The sequence below is a fragment of the Phoca vitulina genome, unplaced genomic scaffold (assembly GCF_004348235.1).
Source record: "Phoca vitulina isolate PV1807 unplaced genomic scaffold, GSC_HSeal_1.0 scaffold13, whole genome shotgun sequence".
In the NCBI taxonomy this organism is placed as follows: domain Eukaryota; kingdom Metazoa; phylum Chordata; class Mammalia; order Carnivora; family Phocidae; genus Phoca; species Phoca vitulina.
Genome location: NW_022589716.1, coordinates 40,340,945 through 40,362,263, shown reverse-complemented (window position 1 = coordinate 40,362,263; position 21,319 = coordinate 40,340,945). Strand labels below are relative to the sequence as shown.

At 50.4% G+C, this 21,319-nt stretch overlaps 1 protein-coding gene across 9 annotated transcripts in view; it reads left to right on the top strand.

Annotated features, from left to right (window-relative positions):
- The window catches only part of ATP2B2 (ATPase plasma membrane Ca2+ transporting 2), a 373,717-nt gene that overhangs the window by 261,293 nt on the left and 91,105 nt on the right, over nucleotides 1-21,319 (top strand). The window lies entirely within an intron of this gene.

Below are 21,319 nucleotides of genomic sequence, written 5' to 3'. Positions count from 1 at the left end.
GAGAGAGAGGTGACAGAGTTAGACCTGGCCAGGATGGTGGCAATGGAGAGGAGGGAGCGCCAAGCAGCAGGACTCAGCCTGTGATAGGTGGTCAAGGAAGAGAACCGTGTCAATGCAACTCAGTTTTTAGAACAGCAGCTGACTGCTCATGGAGGCCAACAGGAGAGGAGCAAGGTTGAGGGTGAGACCAAAGGTTCATATTGGGCATCATGCACTCTTGGGGCCTGGGGGAAAGGAGAGCAGGCATGGAACCCGGCAGAGAGGCTAGACCTGGAGGTGAAACACCTAGATGACAGAGAAGTCCTATCTCTGCTCACAAGTCCCACACCTCCACGGGGCGTGGGGCTGGGGGGGGGGGGGGGGGGGGCGGTTAGCCGCAGGAGGGCAGAGATGTGGGCCTGTGGTGTTCTCTGCTGTATCCTAGCACCTAGAACAGTACCCAGCACAGAGTACACTCAATAAACATGCAGGAATGAGTTCACCTGGGGCACTTATCAAGCAGAGGTCCTTAGGGAACACCACCTACTAAGGGAGCAGGCAGCCGGCAAAGCAGGAGATATCAGAGAGATATAAGGAGAGGGTCACCTGCAGGTAGGGTGTGATCAGGGTGTCTGACACTGGATAGGCAGTTGGTTAGACATAGAGGTTGTCAGGAGAGGTTCAAGGAGGACAATAAAAGAGCAACAGCCTTGAGGGCAGGCTGCTGGATGAGGTCTTGGGAAACGTCTGCTGAACAGAACAGCAAAACGGAGCATTCCCTGGGACTATCCCCCATCGCCCACACCAGCTCAATTGGGTGAGAGCAGATGGAGCAAAGGCCTGAGGGATTAACTGACCCACGGGACCACAGGTCTGGAACAGCTCTCAGGGACCATCCAGCAATCCCAGGGGCCCATGGGAACACGGACTCCCAGGAGGGAAGGGATCTGCCCAAGCACACAGCTCCCATGACTGGGGAGCCCCTAGTCATCCCTACACATGGCAAAGGGAGCAGAGTCCCTCCTCCCTGCCCCCAATGCATCCACCCTTCTCCCCAGGACCCCGGCTTCTCGTCCATCCCTGCACTGCCTCTGTGCTCCTTTCCAGGGGCCACCGTAACAAAGGACAGCAGACCAGGGGACTTAGACAATGGAAATATGTTGTCCCACAGTTCTGGAGGCTGGAGGTCTAAGTTCAAGGTGTTGGTCCGCAGGGTTGGCTCCTTCCAAGGGCCATGAGGGAAGCATCTGTCCAGGGCCTCTCTCCTTGCTTTGTGGATGGCCCATCTTCTCCCTGTGTCTTTTTTTTTTTTTTAAGTTTTATTTTATTTGACAGAGAGAGACAGCAAGAGAGGGAACACAAGCAGGGGGAGTGGGAGAGGGAGAAGCAGGCCTCCAGCTGAGCAGGGAGCCCGATGCGGGGCTTGATCCCAGGACCCTGGGATCATGACCTGAGCCAAAGGCAGACGCTTAACAACTGAGCCACCCAAGCGCCCTTCTCCCTGTGTCTTAATATTGTCTTCTCATACATCTCTGTGTCCACATTTAAGACACCAGTCATAGATGATTAGGGCCCACCCTCACGGCCTCATCTTAACTTAGTATCTAGTCACCTCTGCAATGACCCAGTCTCCGAACATGGTCCCATTCTGAGGCGCTGGAGCTTATGGTTGTAGAGGGACTCAATTCAACCCAAAACAGTGTTATTTGAGACAATCACTTCTGCACTTGAAGACAGTTTCTCCCCTGTCAAGTGGGGACATAAATGGGAACAGACGAGGCCCATGATGGGGGCAGAGGAGCTCACTGCCGAATGGGCACGTATGTCTCCAAGAGCCTGTCGCATGCTGGGCATTAGGAAGTAGCGATACAGCCTAAACGTTAAATAGCAGACACCCTTGGTCTGAATCCCAACTGTGCCACTTACTTACTTGCTGTGCTGTGCCAAGCAAATGACTTCACCTCCCAGAACCTGTTTACTCATCTGTGAAGGAGTACTTATTCGTGGGCCCCTGTGAGGAATACATGAGCAGATGCATGTAAGAATACACAGCACAGAGCAGGAAGCCTGCAGGGAATGGAGACCATTATTATTCTCATTACCATTGTCATCATTCACATAGGTTTAAGAAGGTGAAGCCCAGAGAGGGAAAAATCCTGCCCAAGCTCACATAGCCATCTGGCACAAAACCAAATGAGAACTCAGGTGAGAACTCAGGTCTCCCAATCTACACTCTCAGCTTTTTATTTTATTTTATTTTATTTTATTTTATTTTACTTTACTTTATTTTATTTTAGAGAGAGAGAGTGTCTGAGAGCAGGATGAGGGGGAGTGGGGCAGAGGGTGAGGGAGAGAAAGAATCTCAAGCAGACTCCCCACTGAGCACTGAGCTCAATGCGGGGTTCAGTCTCACAACCCTGAGATCATGACCTGAGTGGAAATCAAGAGTCAGACACTTAACTGACTAAGCCACCTGGTGCCCCCAGTCTCAACTTTTTAAACCACATCTCTGTGTGATTTTTTTTTTTTTAAGGTAATTCCTAAATGCCAAGTATTAGGAGAGCAATGAAGCCTACTTTCAGCTTTTCCATGTGCTGCATGGAACACTGTGGAAAATAAATGGTAGTTGCTGAGAACGTGAAGCAGCATGAATGAGGTCTTGAAACAGGTGATAGGAAAACAGTGGGGTTGGGGCGCCTGGGTGGTTCAGTCGTTAAGCGTCTGCCTTCGGCTCAGGTCATGATCCCAGGGTCCTGGGATCGAGCCCCGCATCAGGCTCCCTGCCCCGCAGAAAGCCTGCTTCTCCCTCTCCCACTCCCCCTGCTTGTGTTCCCTCTCTCGCTCTCTCTCTCCCTGTCAAATAAATGAATACAATTTAAAAAAAAAGAAAAGAAAACAGTGGGGTTTACCAGTGACCACGGCAACAGCCTCACAAAAACAGATGCAAGGGAGAAGCGGCATAAAGGAAGCGTCCCGAAGGGGTCAGTGCTGGGCCTAAGGGGTAAGAGTAGGGGTGATGGTTTTTCTCGCAGTGTCTCTTTCTGCGTCTGTGGGGATGTGGTTCGGAGACGGGCCAGCTGAGCAAGGGCAGCCACCTGAGCAGCATGAGGAAGATCCCCGGTCAGAATGCTCCGAGCTGAAGCAAGGACTGGAAAACGGAGCTCAGTTTTCGGGAGGGAAATTGGGACATGCAGGGGTCAGTGGCAGGACGGACAGACCCAGTGTTCCTTTGGGGGATGTGGGGTGGGGAAGAGTCCACTCCAGCTGTCTGGGTCCCTGTATTACTCAGGATTCCAAGCAGGGCTGTGCTGGAAGCTGTGTAGCGCGGAGCTGTCTGGGGGCCGCGGGGGGGGGGGGGCGGAGTCCTTGTCTGTAGCACATGCTACTTTCTGTGGTGTAAACACTGCCACCATGTCACCAGCATGATGGCTGTGAATGCAGAGCTGGGGAGAGAGGTGCAGCAGTGTGCACCATCTAGTCGTGCTACTGTGCAGGGGCGGTGGACATCTGTTCAAGAGAACAGATCACAGAGGCATTTAGTAAAATACTTAGGAAGGCATGAGCGTGAGGAATTGGTGGCCTTTTCCCATATAGTTTGTATAGCGTGTAAGTTTATATCATTTAATTCTAGTGATGGCTGCATCGAATAACCAGCTCACAAAAATATCTGAAAATTTAGCCGTTGGCGCTCACAAGCGGATGTGAGCTGGCTCTGGTGCATCACTGATTCCAAGTCCAAGGAGAGAGCCCAGCGAGTGGCCTGGCTTGCTCACGTGCCCACCCGCCCAGGGCAGGAAGTGGGGGGAGGGGCATCCTGAGGGACAGCCCCCCAGACTCCTCCCTTAGAAGAGACCTACTTTCCCAAAGGAAGGAAGAAGCCACTGGATGGCCAAAACCCAACACCCGCTTTTGTTTCTCCTTCATAATTTCTTTAAGTTGTATTTTTTTCTCTTACATCTTTTTTATTCTTTCTTTTTGTTTTCAATTCATCATTGCTTGAAGTCCCAGAGTCTCTAGAAAGAATCCAGGGCTTAATCCTGAGAGCAGCAAAGCAAAGGACCCAGCCAGGAGAGACAGGTACAGGGGCTCAGAGCGGCCACATCTGCCCACGTCCCCACGCTGGCCCAGCCCCCAACCTTCTCCAGCAAGGGAGGTACAGGAACTAGACCTTCTGTCATGCTGCCTGAGACCACACCCTTGGGGATTCTCCCAACAAGACACAGATATCCCCCGTCAAAGAGTGTCTTAGGGCAGAGTCTTGGCAGGGACCCCAAAGGGTAGGTAAGGGGGAACGGAGAAACCCAGGGGTCTGGAGCAGCCCAGATATGAGGCAAGTACCCCTGCGGGCTTAGACCTAATGTCCAAACAAGGCCAAATGGGCATCATAAACACAGTGAATCTATGATTTACCAGGGAGCCCCACCAACCCTCTAGGAAGATGCTAGATCTCTCTTATGGCCACATGTCCCTGGTTTGTGGCCACAGATATCCAAAGTGAAGAACCAGATCCCCACCCAAAAAGCTCTTCCAGCTGCCCCCTTGTTGGGGACCATCTGGTGGCTGGCAGGAGGCTCAACCTGGGCAGGCTAGGAGGTCGATTTAGACCGCCCCGTCCTCTAGGGATAGCCAAGTCAGCCACCACCTTGTACCAAGCAGCATCCCAACATGCCACTGTTTTCCCCATTCTGCAGATAAGGAAACAAGTGCAGAAGGGGTGACTCACTTGCCCAAGCCACACCCCAGTGGGTGTAAAACTCTGGGCCTGGACGAGGCCATGCCTCATCCTCTTAACCGGCTGTCAAAAGGGGATGAGGGGTCATCCCCCGGGCTCCGAGCTCCCCACAGGGTGGTGCTGGAACTCTGGCCCAGAAGCCTGGGAGTTTTCCATTGCTCCCAAACACACTGGAGCTCAGGCCCAAATAGGAGAGAGAGGGGCCAGGGTGGGGGCCAGGCAAACCCCTGCTCTGCCAATGAACTTGATCGTGGTTTCCAGGTCTCACTCACCTGCTTCTTTTCTGGCCAGCAACATTCTCAAGGGCCTCCAGGTCTGGATGTTGTGGGCTATAAAAGTGGAGCCTGAATCCCAGGCCCAGGGGTTCAAAGCTGTTTGGCAGGGCCTGGACACGGTACACCAACTGAGGATCCAACGTCAACAACTCAACTCACTCGCTGTGTGACCTCAGGCAAATTACAGTCCCCCTCTGAGCCTCAGTTTCCTCATCTGAAAAGTGAACTTAGATATGCCTACCTACAGGTTACCAGAAAAATTAAATGAGAATAATGTATGTATAAGCCCCTCCCTTTTATATCCTCTCCCCCTCCAATTATTCTCCCTGTCGTGGCCTGAATAAACTTAAATATGAATCTACTTGTGCCACCATTTACTCAAAACCCAATGGTTCCCACTGCTCTTAGAACAAAATTGAAACTCTTCACTGTGGACTTCGGGCCTGGTGTGATCCAGCTGCCACCCTGTTGCAGGGTCCTCAAGGACAGGCTTCCAGGCCCACAGGAAATGAGAGTCCCTAGAGCTTCCTTTAAAACTACAGAGCTTGCCCTTCCTTTGATGCCATATTGGGATTCCAGAATAAATTAAAGATAACTGAAGATAAATGATAATAATTATAGTGTTGAGATTATAGATGACCTACCACTTACTAACCCCCACCAAATTTCACACACCCTCTGGTGGGGTATGCCCCATCCTCTGGCTGATAATCACTGCATTCATTTAATTCATCCATCCTTTGAAGAAGCATTTATTGAGTACCTACGTGATGCTAGATGCTGTCCTAGGTGCTGGGGATACGCAGGGAACACAGATACCTCCCCTCACAGAGTTTATAGAGTCCAATAAAAAATGCAGAAACAAATAAATGAACAAGAAAATATATCAGGTGGATAAGGACTTTGAGGGCACCCATGGGAAGAGGCAACTAAGATGGGCAGTCAGGGAGGGCTTCCCTATGGAGGTGATATCTAACCTAAGCCTCAAATAACATGCTGCATCCCCATGGTCGACTGAGGGTGAGTTCTGGTCAGGCTCCTGCTGTTCAGTGTTTTCAGATCCCCTGTGTCTATTTCCTGGGCTCTGGCAGGCACTCTGCCAGGTACTATAACCTTTCATGATCTCTTTTTATATCATGGCTGGCCTGGGAGATAAGCCTGTTCAGCCTCCCATTTTATAGTAAAGAAACTGAGGCTCAGAGAGGACTTGCACAGGGTCACACAGTGATGGGTCACAGAGATGGGACATGTCTTTGAGTCCGCTAACTTTCCCAATTTTGTGCCCCTTCCCCCACCTCTTTTCTTGCTGGGATGCATTTGGAGAAGTCACAGTGTCAGAAAACGAGTCCCCTAGTCTGTTAGAGCCTAGAGCTGTCAGCTGGGAGGGAACCAAGTCCCAAGAGGCCACTGAGTGTTCAGTAAGGTAAAGGGGTTACAAAACTGGCCCAACCCCAGAGGAATAAGCATGTGGGGAAAGTCCTGGGCAAGCAGGGGAAAAAATCCCTACGGAGGCAAACTGTAGAACACTGAGGGTAGCTTTGTAAATTACCACACGTTGGCTTTACTTCTAAAAGGTGAAAGCGTTTTTCTTCCATAGAATATCCGGTGGGTAGGCAGGCACCATCCTAGACTTTTGGATTTTATGCTTCCTGAGGGCAGGGCCCGTTTCATTTGCCTCTGAAAGGGAAGGTACCAGCCAGGGAGGGGCTGTGATCTGACTAGCAGAGATGCATCTCCTGCCACCCCCTTGCCAGCCTCAAGGACGCATGGGCTGGCACGAAGCCACCAGCATCCTCTTGAAGTCCTGGGAGATCTAATTACCCAGACAAGGAGAAAGTGTTGAGCAAGTGAGCACCGGGGTTTGGAATGATCAGTTTTTTGACTGCTACAGTTAATGCGGGGCCAGGCTACAAAGCTGTCCCTCTGATGTTCTGCTGATGGGCCCATGAGACGGCTGACTGATCTGGAACTGCATGCTTTTCTGTCACCCCCAAAGGCTTTCCTAAATTGTCCTAACAATTACCATCTCAGGGAGCCAGCCATGCTTCAGGCCTCCGCACAGTAACAGTGAAGAAAAGGGCAGCCACAAGGTAGGAGGCTAAGGGAGACCCCACTTGAGGCCGGGGTGAGTCCCCGCCTTGCGGTTTAATTCTGAGCACAGGGTGTGGCCTGGAGGACTTGCCCTTTAAATACCACATCCTCATTTCAGTATGACCACCATTTTACAGATAAGGAAACTGAGGCACGGTGCGCCCAAGGTCGCTCACCAACAAGTTGCAGGGGTGACATCTGAACCCAGGCCTGCCTGGCCCAAACCCCTGCTCAATGTGTTCCAGATGCCCTCAAATCATAGATATTTTTTCCCTCTCCCTATTTTGTATGTTAAAATTTCAGAGGATCTTGAGATGCGTGATACTATCTAGCTCTGTCCAAAAGTTTTGACCCTGAAAAGTGCTAAGAATGATGACTTTCTGCATATTTTTCAGTTTACGGGCATTTTTATTTTTTTGCTATACATCCCTGAGAAGGAATTTCCTCCAGTAGATGTGGGGCCAAGCAGTAGGGGTTTAAGGATGTCAGCTCATTATTTTTTTGTTATACATCCCTGAGAAGGAATTTCCTCCAGTAGATATGGGGCCAAGTAGTAGAAGGGTTTAAGGGTGTCAGCTGATCCTCCCTTGCAGAGTAGAAAAGCCTGAAGTGAGACAAAAAGGTCACAAAGGCTCGTGGACGCCCACTAAGCACCAGGCACGGGAAAAGTTATCCACTGATTCACCAGATGTTTCTTGAGCACTTACTATGTGCTAGATGTAATTGTAGGCCCTGGGATAGACACAGCAATGAACAAAATAATGAATATCACTGGGTCGGTGGGTCCTGCACTCCAATCTGGGTGACAAGCCAAAAACCAAGTAAAGAGCAAAATCATTGAGACTGTCCGTCGTAAGAAACGCTCTGGAGGAAATAAGCAAGGGGCTGAGGTTGGGAATAACAGAGTGGATCCTCTGAGACCCTGGGATCAGGAGGCAGAGAAGACCTAGAAAATGAGAGGAGGCGGCACGTTCGAGGGCAGGGAGTGGGGAGTGGCCTGAGCAGAGGCTGGAGGGTGGGACCTGAGAGGTGAAGCTAGGGGAGTGAGCTTGCCTGTGGGACGTGCACACAGTTTCTTCTATAGCGAGGCAGCCCTGCTGGGGGCTGAGAACAGGGAGTGATGCCTCATCTCAAGTCATTCTAACCGAGGCCCTGCAAGGCAGGTACGAAATCCTTGCTCTGGCAGGTGAGGAGAGGAGATGTACCTACCCAATGAGGAGGTGGCAAGGCTGCTGTTTGAACCCATACCTGGATGAGGGCCTCTGCATCCGTCCTGCCTGCTGGGGGAACCCCAGCCCCAGTCTCTGAGCACAGTGCCCTGCCCTCCACCTGCCTTGGGGCTTTGTTCTGTTCATTTTAGTTATGTGGCTCAGGCCAAATAGAACTCAATGGAACATGACTTGAGGGTCCATCAGGAACATTTTGCTTCCCCATAAAATTACAAGCTGCTACAAGGATGTATGTTCCTGGTTGCTAGGCAATCAGGTGTGACCTGTGAGCTTGGGGGCTTCTTCTGGACAGAGGGACTGGTCCATCCACCCTTCCCTTTCCACAACCTTCTAAGGCCCAGACCCTCCCAGGCAGAACCCCAGGGACTCACAATGAGGGGGCAAAATACAAGGTAGACACAAGCAGAAGAGGGTGAGAATTCCAAACAAACACTGAATGGGTTCAGCCCAAAAGGAAAAATAAACAGAAGGGCCTTTTTCCAAAATTTAGGGAAAGTCCTTTGTGACCATAGTAGTGGCCCGTGCTTTTACCAGATGCTAAATTAAACCCTGTTCTAAGCACATTAACCTACATGAGGAAGGTTCTATCATAATCCCCATTTTAAAGATAGGAAAACTAAGGCACCTGGGGTTTAGCATGCCCAACCTGTAAGCGTCAGGGCCATGCGGTCTCGCCCCAAGCCCAGCATCAAAGCAAATGGATTGATGGCCCATCTGAGAGATCAGATTGGGGTTGAAGAGGACAAATAGAACACATGAGAGGTTTACTCAAAAACTGGAATGAATCAATTCAATTCTTAGTGGGATCCTACTGTGTGCTGGACAATTTGCCTTATAAAGAAATGACACAAGACCTCCAGTTGGTGGAAAGGGAGTAGAAGCAGATTGACCCAAACAGGCCATCGTACTATTTACCGGAGTGTGGCAGGTACCATGAGAGAGAAGAAAAACATGCTGGGAAGGATGGCATTGAGGGCAGATCCCAAAGGAAAGGTGAAAGACCCAGCCTGGAAAAGCGACCAAAGTGGAAAGAGAGGCATTTCAAGCACCATTTTATTATATTGGATTGGAATTAATTTTTTAGGTGTCTGTCTCCACCCCAGATGGTGAGCCCCTCAAAGCAGAGGTCATGTGTAATTTATTATTGTGTCCTTAGGAGACAACACATATCTGACATTTTCCATGACAGCAATCACAAAATGTTTGTTTAACAAATACATGAACAAAGAAGAAAGAAGTGGGGAATGAGTGAATGAATGAGATTGGTCTTACCTCTCAAACAGGAGATGTCAGACACTATTTGTAGAGCATGTAGAGCCGTTGCAAGATCTAGTGTGGAGAGTGGGCACTTACGGGAGATCAGAGCAGCATGTACTGTGGGTCAGAGGCAGTGGGGCTGGGAGGACAGAGACTCACTAAGGCACCGTTGCAGGAGTAGCCAAGTGAGAGATGCTGGTAGCCCAAATTCAGATGCTGATCTCAGGAGTGAAGAAGAAGGGCCAAATCTAGAAATACCAAGGAGGCTGGTCAGTATGACTGGAAAGAGGAATAGATTTGAAGGAAACAATGAGATTGGTCTTAGACTTGCTGAGTTGGAAACTTGGGCAAAACAACCAAGTGGGGCTACCTTGTGAGCCCCATGAAATCCTGGCCCAAGGATCGAAAGAGAGAAGACAAGATGAGAGACATAGCAAATACCTTAAACACAATTCTCCACTTCCTGAACCCACATCTGTGGCAGACATCACTCATCAATCCCAGTGCTCAGACTCCTGCTCAACTTGAGGTAGACCGTACTAATCAATCATGGTTGACTTTCAAGATGAAACTTATTTGTTGCCCCTGTTGGAGAAGCAGCAACCAGGTGGTGGTGAGGGGAACCTTCAGAATGGGCCACTCTCTGACAGAATAAAAGAGGGAAGGGGGCAATGAAGGAGCAGAAGTGGGAGCAGTGAGCCTTGGAAGTTAAGGTCAGGGTATAAACCACTTGAGGTCAAGGTCAGAACCATGGCATTTTCCCTCTGTACGCCTTAAACTCTTTTTTAAAGAGAGACTTTAAAGGTTTACAGAGTTTAAACACTTAAACTCTTTAAGAGTTTTTTTTTTAAAGAACTCTTTTTAAGTGAAAGCAGCCGGCTATAATTATTCATTCATTCCAATTAGTGACAAAGCATTCATTCTTATGAATAATAATATTCTGAGGGCACATTCGATAACTTTCCAGATAAGCCTAACTATTCTGAACTGATTTCAGTTTTATTGTTTGGTGAAGACTTTAAGGAGCGTGCTTTTCTTCTGCTGTGAGATCTGTGGCCTACCAGCCACCCATTCCGCCCATTCCTGTTTATTGAGCACCTACTATGTGCTGGACTCTGTTCCAGGTAACAGGAAAATCTCGACCAACCTCCTCATGGAGTTCACAGTCTGGCAAACTAGGGCAACAGTTGGCCCCAGAGCTGTCTATGGTTTCAGCAGTGGCCAGACTCGACAACCTTCCTTCCTCTACACACTATCAGCTTAACAGAGAAAGAGAGAGAACGTTCTCAGTCTCCTTCCAGTTATCAAGAAAGCATCACAGATGGCCTTCCAGCGTCCCTGCCTTCAACCTGGCAAGAGCAGGGACATGGCTGGTCCGCAGAGTAACTGTCTCTTCTCTCCCAGAGGAGGGTGGACTTGCCTCCCAACAGAAATGTCCCCGAGGGGTTAACCAGAAACCCGTGGGTCCTCAAGCATCCCAGGAGCTGGATTCCTAAAGCCAGACATATACATCTTGTCTAGCGCTTGCAGAAACAGTTTGCTGAAGGAAGCACCCTCTCTCCCGAAGCACCAGCCTTCTAAATAACACTCCCAGGGAGAATGTGACCAGTTTCCAGGTAGCGAAGGGAGTAGCCAGCTCCCTGCTGGGCAGGAAGTATCTAGCATGTGAAATGAAAGAGCCTTTTTGTCCCATGGGCAACAATGGGGGTGGCCTTTGTCACATTATTGGAGACACACACGCAGCATCGAAGTTACAAAAGAATATCCAGCAGTGTAAAGCTTCAACATGAATGACAGACACAGGATGCAAATACTGACTGTTCCCAAAAGAGACACCCACACGCACCAGCAGCAAGGAGCAGCGAGAGCATGGCGCTCGGTGTCTTAAGACTTGGGTTCTAACCCGGGCTGTGCCACTCACAGCTCGGGTTCCTCCTGCATGGAGTACAGACAAGGCTGTTGGCCTCGCGCGGTTGAAGCTGTTCAGCTGGTGACTTTAGGTAATACTCACCAAATGTCCGCTCTGTGCCAAGCACTGTGTGCACGCATTGCCTCACATAATCCTCTCATCAGCCTCTAGGGCCTGCAGGAGCTCCCATTTTATTACCCAAGAGGCCCAGAGAAGTTGAGTGACTCCCCTCAAGTCACACAGCTTAAAAGCTGGGTTGAGTGTTGTCTGTGGCGATTGTGAGGACGAGTGGTTTGACCAGAGGGTTTCGTACGCATGTTGTGACTGAGCACAGCCGACCATCTTCCCTCCCTCCACAGGCACAGAGTGTGTGCCATGTCCAGCCCTAACCAAGGACACAAAATGAAATGACACAGGCCTTGCCTTTCAGGAGCTCAAAATTAAGTAACCAGAAGGATCAGTTAAAATACCACGTAATAACCTCTATAGAGATAGGAGGCAGCAAGGGGCCGTCGGGACAGAGTGGGGCCGGTCAGGGGTGGCTCCCGGCACCTTTTTCAGGAAGGGTGAGAGCCGGAAGGGCAGCCAGGCAGAGCAAGAATGGCACGCTGGAGGCAGGGCCAGGGGATAAGAAGTTTGCCATCAGAGTGACATCGACAGGGCACCCTGCACCCAGGGTGGGACCCTCTCTGTGTGTGCCCCACACGCAGTGCACATTCATCCCTGGGCAGCACCCTCCACAAGGCGAGGGGCCCCAGTGCTGACCCAGCAGCCTTAGAAGGCTCCTCATAAAAGATTAACAGCTTCATGAATCAGTGATATGGTTACAAGAGAAGCGTGCAGGAGGATCTGGGAATTTGCTAGCAACAAGGGCCCTCCCGGAGCCCATCCAAGCCCCTTAGTGGAAAGGAAGCAGGGGCCCAGCAAGGTCCTGGCCAGTGACTGGAGGAAGCCAGACCCCAGGGCTATCTCACACACTCGCCCCTACAGGTCTCACTGATCTGTCTTCTTCTTAGGGGTTCCCCCAAAAGCAGAGCATGAGTCAAGGATGGGGTGCAGGTGGTATATTTGGGAGCAATCCCAGGAGTGAGAGAGGGAGGGGGACAACAGGGAAGAGAGGAATGCCAACATGAGATCTGCTAGGGGCAGCTTACAGCTTTCACGGGGAGTCACCCTCAGTTTTCTGGGGTCTTCGTGGGTTTTCTGATTGGCTTTATAGCTGTCACGCCACCGTCCTTCTCCTTACCTCCCCCTCTCCACCCCCCAGAATTCTTTCATACTGAGGAAGAATCTGTTTCTAGGGGGTGCCTCCTAGTCCTCAAAGAATCTGCCTTTTTTAACAACGGAGAGACACTGCCGTCACCGAGCTGCAGGCCTCCACCCGCCTGGCTCCGTCTGACATGCAATCTCACCGACGGTTTCCCCAGCCGTCACTTCAGGCCCCTGAGTGGCAAGTGTGAGGGATGCCCCAGGGTGACGCTGGACATGGGTGTTTCCCCCAAGTCGCTCTGTGGGGCTGGCTGGGGGCTTCTCTATCCCTCCTATCAGCAACAAGGACAGAGGAGGCCACTGAGGTGATTGCAGTATGGCCTTGGACATGGGGGGGTGACTTGGGGAGACCCCAAATATCTCCCCTGCCCCTCAATCCTCAGCCCGAAAGTGTCTCAGAGCAGGCGTTGCCTTGGAGTTACACACTGCCCCATCCTTACCTCCTTTCTCCCCATGCAAGTGTCTAGGAAAGGCCCCATGCTTATTGAATATCTATCTACTGAGTAGCAGACCAGGACAGAGGCACTCACTGCCCACATGGAGCTTAGAGTCAGCAGGGACTCACACATTAAGAAAAACTAATTACATTATTAATTATTAAAATCATGGGGGCGCCTGGGTGGCTCAGTCGTTAAGCGTCTGCCTTCGGCTCAGGTCATGATCCCAGGGTCCTGGGATCGAGCCCCGCGTCGGGCTCCCTGCTCTGCCAGGAGCCTGCTTCTCCCTCTCCCACTCCGCCTGCTTGTGTTCCCTCTCTAGCTGTCTCTCTCTCTCTCTGTCAAATAAATAAAATAAAATCTTTATAAAAAATAAAAATAAAAAATAATAAAAAAATAATAAAATCATGATAAAAATGAAAGGGATTTTTAGAGAGCTATAGGAAGTGCTGAGTTAGGTGCAAAGGGGGAAAGGGCGTTCCAGACAGAAGGAACAGCATGTGCAAAGACCCTGTGGCAGTAAAGCACTTCTATTGAAACCACAGAAAAGAGGCTAATATCACTGGAGCATAGTGATCGGAAGAAACAATGAGTCTTCAGAAGAAAGGGAAGGCCATACTGTGCAGGACCTTTCAGAACTTGGCAAGGAGCATGGATTTTCCCTGTATGCAGTGGAAGCCACTGGAGCATTTTAAGCAAGGTCCTGACATTAACACCATATGTTTATACTTTTGAAACATCCCTCTGGCTGCTGGGTGAAGAATATTGAGAGTGGGAGCAGGGAGACCGGGGAGGTGGCTACCAAAGCCACCCAGGAGAACAGTGATGGTGGCCTAGACCAATGTGCAGGCCGTGGAGGGGAGTGGGCAGATCTGAAACAATCGTTTCTTTGGGTGTAGGAGATCTGCTGGGTGGTGTAATAGGGTCAGGGGCAGGAGAGGACCCCAATGGGAGATGAGGACAGGACTCGGAGGGAAAAAGGAGATGATGGGCATTGTACATATCACACCTACTACATAGTAGCATGTAGTGGTGTGTCTGGCATGTCACTCTCGCTACCTCGTTTTAATCTGCACAACCAGGCTCTGGGCTACACACCACAGCCCATGTGACAGAGGAGGTGAAGTGACTCACTCAACAACACACAGGTAGTAAATAATAAAGCCAAGGTTTTAATCTCAGAATATTTGTCCCCAAGTCCACTCCATCCAAAGGTTATATAGAAACAAACCTGTATTTTCTTATAGTACATATTGATTTCCCCCTTTATTTTTTAAGATTTATTTAAGAGAGAGAATGGGGGGTGTGCAGAGGGAGAAGAGAATCTTAAGCAGACTCTGCGCTGAGCGTGGAGCCTGACACGGGGCTCGATCTCACAACCCTGAGATCACAACCTGAGCTGAAACCAAGTCGGACGTTTAATCTACTGTGCCACCCAGACACCCCTGATTTCCCCTTTAAATTCAACTTTGAATTATTCAAATAAAACATGAGCACACTCTCCTACTTAAAATTAAAATATTTCAGTCAAAAAGAGAGTCCCCTTGACCGCTGGAACCAACCATAGTACCTTTATCCCTCCCCAGAGGTTCCACCCTCATGAGTTTAGAGCAGATCCTTGCAGACCTTCTGCTACACGTTCACCTATATATGTACCCACAGAAAATATAAGCTATTGTTTTGTTGAGTTTTCTGTTTTACATCTATGGAATCAGACTATACATGATGCTCTGCAACTTGTTTTTTTCACTCAACAGTTTGTCTTGGAGAGCCTTCTATGTTAGTACATATGAATGCATCTCATTTTTTTTAACTGTTGCATAGTATTTTATGGACTGGATGTAACACAGTTTACTGAGCCCATTTGCTTTCCAAAGACAGAAATGCATTTTTCTATAAGTGTTGTAGCTTTTGAAGGGCTTGTAGATTTTTTTTCCTTTCAAAATATGAGACTGTTATTTATGTTAATGGAGGAATCCAGACCGCAGTGACAACACAAATGTTTAGCAACACCCAGCCTGGTGACTAAGTTTTCCCATTTTCCTTCAGGTGTTTGGCATCCCTGGAAGCTATCCCTTGTCCATTGCCAAGTCTCTGTTTATAGCAAAAGGCTGTCTTGAGAGCAACAGGAGAATGGGAATGTTGTTGGCTTTCATTTCAGTGCCATGTCCTGAAGCAGGCAGCCTGGCACAGTAGGGAAAGGGTACAGCTGTGGAGCCTCAAAGATCAGGATTCAAATCCCAGCTTTAGCTCTGTGACCCTGGGCAAGTTACTTTACCTCTCTGAGCCTCGGTTTGTCCAACCATAAAATGGGTAGAACACATAGAGTGGCCAGGAGAAATCAATGCAAGGCATATATATAAAGTAATGATCACATAAGGGGGCGCCTGGGTGGCTCAGTTGGTTAAGCAACTGCCTTCGGCTCAGGTCATGATACTTGAGTCCCGAGATCAAGTCCCACATCGGGCTCCCTGCTCAGCGGGGAGCCTGCTTCTCTCTGACCCTCCCCCCTCTCGTGCTCTCTCTCTTTCTCTCTCTCATTCTCTCTCACAAATAAATAAAATCTTTAAAAAAAATAATGATCGCATAAGAATACATACATGGGCTCTGTCTGCAGTCCCAGTGTAGTGGGGAGAATGGGGTGTGGGGGGCCCACTCTATCACTGAAGGGGTCACTCAAGATCACAGGACAATGAGAAGTGTGAATACTCTGCCACTCTGGCGTTGTCACGTGGGGGTGGCATTTGAGTTCAAAGGGAAGAAAGGGGTATTCTGGCCAGATTCTTGGCGTCGGCTGTGTGCAGGCACTTCCCACGTGGCTCCTCCTGTTAACTTCACCCCAGCGGGCAGAGCTAGGTTATCCCTCAGCACCAGTTTGCGGATGAGGAAACTGAGGCTCGGAGAGGGGGTGCCATTTGTCCAAGGTCTCAATAAGTGGTCAAGGGCACTCTGCGCCCTCCTCCTTCTGACCTGGGAGGCTGTAGGCAGCAGCTGTGCAGAGCGCCCCCTCCTGGAGGGATAGAGAAGCTCCTCTCAAGATGAGCTGTCCCATGTCTATGTTCAACCGTCAAGACCCTGTCACAGAAGAAGAGAAAAATGGCTTTTCTGGCCTCCATTTTTCCAAGGGGATGAGATAAAAGTTTCTCAGAGGTCACCTCAGGACAGTCTGAATCACATCCCTTAAATGAGATTGACACAGAGAGAGAATATGAAATGGCCACCATTTTGGGGTGTGCAATAAAGCTCGATTCTTTGAAGCTCAACATTCTTTTGAGCAAAATAAGCATCCCCTCCTTTGGTGAAAAGGGCCTGCGCCAGGAATCAGGAGTCCAGCACAGTGCTGCCGCTGAATCACCCTGTATCTGGGCCTTCGTTTCCCTCATCCTCAAATACGAGGGCAAGAGTGGCTGGCCACAGACTTGTCCTGCTCCAACAGCAGGAGAAGTCAGGGGAGGGGACTGGGGGAACCTCAGGAGTAGGGTTGCCAGATTTAACGAAGAAAACTACAGGACATCCAGTTACATTTGAATTTCAGATAAACAAAAACTAATGAATGCTTTTATTAGTAGCGTGTCCCAAATATTATGAGATAGAACTTATTCTAAAAAAAAAATATTTGCTGTTTATCTGAAATTCACATTTAACTGGGTGTCCTGTATTTTATCTGGCAACCCCACTCAGGGTTCATAGCTTCACCCACCTCCCAACCAGATCCCCACCACCCACTCTCACACTACCCACCCCTTCCCCACTGCCCTGCCCAAATGGAGATTCTGGAGCCATGAGCTGAGAGGTGTTACAGGTGTAAGAATTCCTACAGTGGAGAAGCAAGGTGGAAACATGGCCTGACGGGGAAAAGACAGCTGCTGAATTTAAATCAGTGGAGAAGTTCATGTCCGCATGCATGTCAAGGTGGTTAGAGGGACACAGCGTCTGGGCTGCTCACAAGCACCGGTGCCCTTCCGTGTCGTGTCCACGTGTGTGCACACAAGCTAGGACATCATATCCACGTGTTCTGGAGAAAGTGGCCAGTGCTGTGGCCGTGCACGTTCACGCCACATCTGTGTGCCTATGTGTGGCTAGATGCCGGCTCTGCGTGTGAGCCCATGAACTGGTAGACGCTGCCTACACATCACCACCCATAATCATTAGAGACCCTGTACCCGGAGAAGACCCCACCTGGAGCCATGACGTATCAGAGAGACAGCCCTCACCCTGCACCCGTCCGTCAGGAACCCAGGCATCATACACATGCCCGCCGTGCACACTGGAAAATAGCCATCAGATCCGTTCTAAGCTTACAGCGGCTGCCCAGACAGAAGCAGATGCAGACCATGGGGCTGCCCGCGGTATGGGCTGTTGTTCTGCAGAGGGGCTGTTGAGCCCAGGTTTGTTAAGTGGTTCTTACAGGTGGCATGTGGTCGCTCGTGTGTGCAGGGGCCTCTGGACAGCCTCAGCACCCACATCCCCACGCCAGGGCCCCAGAGAGGCAGGAGAGGGAGGGAAGTTTCCGAAAGGCCTACTATGCCAGGCACGAATAGCCTCCTCTAGGGGGTGCTGGAATCAGAATCTAGAAGACAGTGGCAGCAAAGGGTGGGTCTCAGTCGGCCTTGGACCTCAGGGCCAAAACCTGGCATAGGAGGGATGTCCAGTAAGTGTGTTAGTAAATGACCTGGTGACAAATGCTTTCAGGGAAGGACAAGAAGGATGGATTGCTCTTGCTGGGTAAATCAAGGAAGGCTTTCAAGAGGTGGTAGTAAACTTTCATCTGGGTCTCAGAAGACTAAATAGCTCAACAGAGGGGAGGGGTGGGCCTTCTGGGCTAGGAGCCAAATGAGCCAAGACACAGCAGACAAACACCAGCAAATGCCAGACCTGTTTCTGAGCTTGGCAACAGAGTGGGATAAACACAGCAGGACTGAGAGTGAGGCGGGAGGAGTCCTTTGGGACAACCTCAGAGAGGCCACCATGAGCACAGGAGTTGGTCGTGGTCATGAATGGGGAGTCATGGAAGGTTGTAGAGCAAGGCAGGGAGACCTTCAGCATGAGCTCCTGGTCTGATCTCCTTTTCTGGTCTCCTTTCTCTCCTCGCCTTGTTTCTAGTTTTTCTCCAAGCTCCTTCAGCCACCAGCGGTCATAGGGTCTGGCTATGGCCTCCATTCCCCCCTTGGCTTCAAGTCTGGGTCTCAGCCTCTCAAACCACAGCACTAATTCCTGCCTCTGCCACCCCAAGGCAGGTTGTGAGACTGACATGCGTGTGCAGCTTTTGGGGAGAGAGGCCACCCCCTGCTGAAGGAAGGGAAAGATAGACAAGGTGGCCCAGGCTCTGTCCCCCACCTGCTGTGTGACCTGGACAAGCCGCTGCCCTCTCAGAGCCTCGGCAGGAACCCCCACGTGCCAGGGTTGTTGGTGAGGCTCAAGCGCAGCGCCTAGCTTATTAGCTACGTTCTCTCCTCCCTCTCCTCCCTCTCCCCCTCTTCACCCTGTCCCCAGAGGAGGGCTGTCACAACGCACATGCCTGGGCCCCACTCCCAGAGTAGCTGAGTCAGTAGGTCTGGGTGGGCCTCAGAATTTGCATTTCTCACATGTTCCCAAGTGATGTCGAAGCTGCTGGTCTGGGAACCACCAAGTCCTCCCCCCGACATTCCCAAGGCCCGGGCCACACCCCAGCCCATTTCAGTCAGAATCTCTAGGTTTGTGACTCAGACATTAATATGTTTTTAAAGCTCCCTGGAGCTTTAAAGTTCGGAACTAGTCAGGAGCTAGTGGCTTGCAGCAACTGTAGCAGGTGCTACTTATCAAGCCTTTACCCCGAGCCAGGCGCCCATCCAACCAAGCACATTCAGTGCGTTCCCTCCCCGCAGTGACTCTGTGAGGTGGGTGCTAGCCTCATTCCCAAGTTGCATGCCAGGAACTTGCAACTAAGGCCCAGAGAGGGGAGGTCACCTGCCCAAGGTCACAGAGCTGGGAAATAGTCTTGGGCAGGGCTCAAAGTTAGGTCTTTCCTACCATTTCACCATTTTGTCTTGAACATTGTGAATTCCCAAACATCCCAGCAGGGATGCCTTTGTAAGCGGCCCGCTCTCCCTGGCCTCTGACCGGGGGAACGCATGTGGACTCCCCCTCCTACGTGAAGCCCCAGGCCACTCACCTGCACAGGGACCCATAGCCACACCCTTGAGTGTGCACGCACCTGCGCAGATGGCCTCTCTCACCTACTGAGTCACACACCTGCCTTCTGGGTGCATCCCCCAGTTTGAACCCTTTCTGTTTTTTAAATGCACATAAGGGCCATGAAGCCACCTTTGGCCTTCCTAGGGAAGCACTCGCAATTTGTTTCGTCTGAAATGTCCTAAGCACCCCAGGGCTGACAGGATCAGGCTGGTGTGAGCCAACGACTTATGTTGGCTCAATCAGGTAAAGTCATTGTGGGGCATTTGTTCTGTGTCTACAGCCCACCCCTAACTAGATCAGGCTGGAGCAGGGCAAGTGTGACCCCTGGGCCCTGTGGCAAGGGGCCTAGCTCAGTTGCCTTCCCAGCAGGACACTGTGCCTCAGTGTACATACCTGTGTAATGGAGTGATCGCAATTGAGGAAGAAGAACGTCACAGTTCACAAAGCATTGTCAGAGTCTTGGTTCTGTTTGATCCTCAAGCAAAACAACCTGAGGGCCCCCCAGAGAGGGAGAGTAATCTACTCACGGTTCCACAGCAAGTAAAGATGCATCCAAACCAAGTCTCGGGACATAGGTAGGGGTGTGGCATGGCGGCAGTGGTAGGTCCAGGCACAATCTCACGCAGTAGCAATGCTGACAGAAATATCCAGGAAGCACATTCCAGGCCCAGAGTAACAGCAGTGGTGGTAGCGTGGTAGTTAGCGGTAGCGCGGTAGTTAGTAGCAGTGGTGGTAGTTAGTAGTAGTGTGGTAGTTAGTGGTAGCATGGTAGTTAGTAGCAGTGGTGGTAGTTAATAGTAGTGTGGTAGTTAGTAGCAGTGGTGGTAGTTAGTAGTAGTGTGGTAGTTAGTGGTAGCATGGTAGTAGCAGTGGTGGTAGTTAGTAGTAGTGTGGTAGTTAGTAGAGTGTGGTAGTAGCAGCAGTGGTAGTAGTAGTGTGGTAGTGGTAGCATGGTGGTTAGTAGCAGTGGTGGTAGTTAGTAGTAGTGTGGTAGTTAGTAGAGTGTGGTAGTAGCAGCGGTGGTAGTTAGTAGTAGTGTGGTAGTTAGTAGTAGCATGGTAGTTGGTAGCAGTGGTGGTAGTTAGTAGTAGTGTGGTAGTTAGTAGAGTGTGGTAGTAGCAGCRGTGGTAGTTAGTAGTAGTGTGGTAGTTAGTGGTAGCATGGTAGTTAGTAGCAGTGGTGGTAGTTAGTAGTAGTGTGGTAGTAGCATGGTAGCAGTAGTGGTAGTAGCAGTGGTGGTAGTAGAGTGTGGTAGTTAGTAGAGTGTGGTAGTTAGTGGTAGCATGGTAGTTAGTAGTAGTGGTGATAGTAGTGTGGTAGTTAGTAGCATGGTAGTTAGTGGTAGCGTGGTAGTTAGTAGTAGTAGTGTGGTAGTTAGTAGTGGTGGTAGTTAGCAGTAACAACTGCATCTATGATTTATGAGGGCCAATAAGTGGCAAGCACCAGCATCTGGGGGGCAGTTTGTTTTTGCACCAGCACCGAACAGCAGAGGGAAAGTTACTTTTTACTTGAAATCATGTGCTCAGACAGCAGGCAGGTTCCCTCAGCCAGACAATACCCGCGCCTCCCCCAGATATCAGCCAAGTGCAGTGGGCAGGGTTCATTACGGCTCCTAGCTGGGGTTGAAAAAATTCTCTGGCGCCCCTTTGCTGGGAACAGGGATGCTCAGCCTTGTGGGGGTCTCAGAGCAGGGAAGAAGAGGTCAGAGGTCATCTGGATGGCTCAGAACCCTCACCCTGAGCCCCTCCCAATGGCCAGAGGCCCCTACTTTTGACAGATCCCAGCCTGTTGGCATGAGGCACCTTGTTTCAAGGCCCCGCACACAGGAAGGGCAGAGCCCTGCCCCCGATTACCAGGCCCAAAAGTCAGTCTTATTTGATATGCCCCATGCCCTCATCTTGCTCCTTCATTCTGACCTCTGAGTCCCTGCACCTTTACTTATCACACCACTCCCTTTTTATCCTGAT